General features: G+C 34.7%; 1 pseudogene; it reads right to left on the reverse strand.

The window, feature by feature from the left end:
- Positions 1-329: 329 nt before the first annotated feature.
- On the reverse strand, positions 330-1,312 carry LOC102921146 (olfactory receptor 6C6-like; annotated as a pseudogene).
- Positions 1,313-4,455: the final 3,143 nt, after the last annotated feature.

The following is a 4,455-nucleotide window of genomic DNA, read 5'->3' on the forward strand; positions in this document are numbered from 1 at the left end:
TGTTTAGCAATGCTAATCAAATATTAAAGTGCTAATGAAATGCTTAGCAATTAACATACATATATAATTATTCCATTATATCTAACACCATTCAGTTACACAATTCATTTAGTAAATAAATCTATCATTAATGAGAAGAGAGATTTTTTGAGTAAAGATAGAATTACACATTATGGATTGAAGAAGCAGGTTCCTCCCAATGATTCAGAAGATCTATTCTGAAAGATGAGCATAGAGCAGTAAGAATGCTTACTATGATCTAAGTAGTAAAGGAGAGAAACAGCATAGGCCACAGTGGATATATTTGACAATCATTTTCATTTTTTCAGTCATATTACAACAGCATGCTGTTTATGCCTAAATCTTAAGTCACTGTTTTGAGCAGAAAAAAATCTATGAAATACCTGTTTGAAAGCTTCCTTCACCTGCTGGTTCCTTAAGGTGTAAATGAAAGGGTTTAGCAAAGGGGCCACAGAAGTGTTGAGCACAGCTACACCTTTATTTAAAGTCACCCTTTCCTTGGCTGATGTTTTCATGTACATGAAGATACAACTCCCATAAGTAATGGAGACAACAACCATGTGTGAGGAGCAGGTGGAAAAGGCCTTTCTCCATTGTTGAGCTGAAGGGAACTTGAGGATGGTTTTGAAGATGAGTGTGTAGGAGAGGATCACTAAGATCAAGGTGATGACCAGTGTCATCACAGCTATGATGAAAGCCATCCATTCTATGAAACGTGTGTCAGTGCAAGACAGCTGGAGGACAGGAGAAGTGTCACATAGGAAGTGGTCTATGGTTTTGGAACCACAGAATTCCAGTTTGAGTCCCAACATCAAAGGGGGGAAGATGGATAAGAACCCAGTCACCCAGGAGCTGATGACCAGCAGGTGACACACTTTGCTGTTCATGATGATGGGGTAGTGCAGTGTTCTGCAGATGGCAACATAGCGATCATAGGACATGGCAGCCAGGAGGTAGAACTCTGTGATTAATAATAGAAAGAAGAAGAAGAATTGAGCTACACAAGCACTGTAGGAAATTGTTTTGTCTCCAGTGAGAATACTCATCAAGAACCGTGGAATACAGGCAGATGTGAATGCAATTTCTCCAGGAAGGAGAAATTCCGAAGGAAGAAATACATTGGAGTCTTGAGGCAGAGATCCAGCAGGGTGAGGAGGATGATCACTAAGTTCCCCATCAGGCTCAAGATGTAATTGAAAAACAGAAACAGGAAAATCGGAATTTGTAGCTGAGGGTCATCTGTCAGTCCAAGCAAAATGAACACTATCTCCACAGATTGGTTCTTCATTTCTCTCTTTTTCTAGTAAGTCTACAGGGGAAAACAAAACAAAACAAAAAAACCCTAGATTTAAAAGTTGTTCCTTTTCCATCCTAGAATATTCTAGTTTGAGAAGTTTAAACAGTGATATTTTTAAATATCATCTTAGAGTTCATCCCCTGTGCAGGTCCTTTGCCTTTTCAGCATGTTTATTAGAACTCTTATTTTCTGTCTGTACAACCGTACAGGAGGCATGTCAGTCATTCAACATATAGCTCCTCAAATTCATTAATGTCCATTGGTGCCTGTCCTTTTATAAACTTTACCCCAGTGGATTGTTCAAGGGTGTGATACTTTTTAAAAATGAAATGCCTAAAGAGTAATATAATGTTTATAGGAGATTCTTGCTTTCCCAGGAGTCATAAAACTAATGATTTAAGAATACATATGTAACACAAATTTTAAAAGGCCTTATAACAAAACACCTAGAGCCAGATATTGGGGTAAATGCTGAAAGATCAGAAAATAACGGAACAAGCAGTCCAGTCTTACCTCTAGGACTCCTCAGCCTGAAAAGCCAAAGTGGTGATATATTGTGTACCATAATCAAATTCGCTTGAGGATCGAAGAACAAAACAAGCCACAAGATTAAACATAGATGTCAGGCAGTTGGCACATACCTTTAATCCCAATAATTGGGAGTCACATTCCTTTAATCCCAGCACTTGAGATCTCGAACCTTTAATCCCAGTTTTGGGAAGCACACAGGCCATTAATCCCAGCACTAGGAAGGAAGTCATGGCTGGGCAGAGAAAGGTATGTAAGGCATCAAAAGACAGGAACTAAAGGCTTTGTCAGCTGGACCCCCTTTGATGGAAGACTCAGGGACATTCAATCAGAGGATTCCTGGAGTTAGTGAGGTGAGACATGGCAGTGGCTTATTCCTTTGTCTCTCTGATCTTTCAGCATTTACCCCAATATCAGGTTCCCATGTTTTTATTACAAGAACTTTAAAAATTAGTGCTACGTACACAGATAGGAAATTCCTAAGAAGGAAAAACTTCAAAGAGTAAAACAATGTGATTGTAAAATGTATTCTAATATGTTAAAAGTTTTAAGTAGAATTGTCATTTAAACCTGCTACCATAAAATCCTTTATAGTATGCTTTCCCAATACTGTCCTCGGTCTCATGATGGGTGTCAAAGGGGAAAAAAGATCTTTATGAAAAAATTACAAACCTATACATTGCAAACTGGTGTTTCATGTGCATATGCAAGGTTCATTCATCTATTAGTTACATAAGACAAATACTTTGTATTTCTAGAGTATCTGATTCAATAATGATCCTTCGTATATTCCATCATGTTTATAGTCCTATAAGTGTCAAAAGTAAAATTTGTATGTTAGTAATTACAATATCCTTAAGATTTCTAAGGTGTATATGCTCTGTATACTACACAGGAATTAAGATGGCATATTAGTTCCCAGTTAAACTTTTAAATTGTTAGTAGATTAAAATGACACATGAACAGCCGTCTGTATGTCTGTATGTCATGAACCCATCTACTGTTTGGTAGCTAGAATTGGTGTGTTATGTTTACTTCATTCAATCCAATAAAACTTAAACTAATTCATTCTTAGTGGTTTTGTTTTATGGCTAGAGATACCTTTTTTCTTTTTCTTTTTTTTAGATTTTTCATATAACAAACACAGGTGAGTTCAGTTGTTTTTCTTATAAGGATCCAAAGTATGCATCTCTAGTGTTATTCCAGATGCAAGTTGCTTTCCAATGTAATTTCATTTGGAATAGTTTGATGATGCTCCTAGGGAGAGCAACATATTATGTTTTTCATATTTCTGAGGTTTTAAAATAGGCAGAATCTACTGATGTGAGATACACAGAATATTACTGCACACATAGAGAAATATATACCTATCTTCACATGTTAAGAAAATCATAGAATGAAGAGAATGATAAAGAGTTATGAAAGCCTAAAAGTTCATATTGTTTTACTCATGTGAACTAACTGAAGGAAAATAAATTTAATAGTGTGGAAGATAATTTCTTATTATAAGTGTACAATTGATGACTTTTTTAAACAGGGAATGGTTATGTTACTAATGTGCATCTTGCATATTTCCTAGTGTACAAACAAAGGCATGAGCATGTTTCAAGTGAGCATGATCAGAAGGAAACAAAAACACAATGAAAGTCCTTAGTAATTTAATGCAAAGTACATAGTAAGAATGAAATGAACACACATTTTAGTTAGTATTCATAGTACCATTAGAATATTGAAACATATCAACAATCTTTTGTCTACTGAGAAATATATATGTATATATGTAGATATATGTACACATACATATCTATCACTATTTTACAATTTTATATACTTGAAGTTAAATGAGTTAGATGAAACATTAAAAAAACCTACTGAGATTTGAGATTTGAATTTACTTTAGGGGACAAACTAAGAGAGGCTGTTTTCAGATGTCATAGTTTAAAAATTACTCTGTTTTATAAAAGATTTTATGCAACACTCTACTCAAATTCTAATTATAAGTCAGTCTGTAGAGCATGGCTACTATGTAGAATTAGTGACATCTCTAGGGAAAAATTTCCTACTAGGTGCTTTTTAAATTATCACAATAAAATGATTTAAGACATTTCAAGTAGAAAATGTATTTTAGGTATACCATGTGTTTTGCACTGATGATGATAATAGAATCATTTGCAACCTGTAAAGCATAAATTGTTCATTTGAAAACAGTACAAATATGAAATAAACATATGAAGCAGTAAATGATAATTGAAAATAAATGTACTTTCCTTTGTCAGTTACAGGAATTTACAGAAGGAGATTTTTGAGCATTTGGACTTGTGAATGGTTTCTAAAGGATTGAAGACTTGAGACAGAGTTCTCTAGGCATGTGAAGCAGCCTTAGATAAAGAAAGTATATAGCAAACCATTTTCAGCTTGAAAAAAATAGTCAGCATCCTCAAATTTATTCATCTATAATAAAATCACATTATTAATACTGTAACACTTACCGTGGAATTTCCTCACTTGAAATTATTGGTTTGTTCTGCCTCAACAATTACATAACCACACATTCTCACACTACATACTGAAAGGGATAACAACACCAATTGCACTATGAGATGATGTGA

This window comes from Peromyscus maniculatus, chromosome 16, assembly GCF_049852395.1.
Source record: "Peromyscus maniculatus bairdii isolate BWxNUB_F1_BW_parent chromosome 16, HU_Pman_BW_mat_3.1, whole genome shotgun sequence".
In the NCBI taxonomy this organism is placed as follows: Eukaryota; Metazoa; Chordata; class Mammalia; order Rodentia; family Cricetidae; genus Peromyscus; species Peromyscus maniculatus.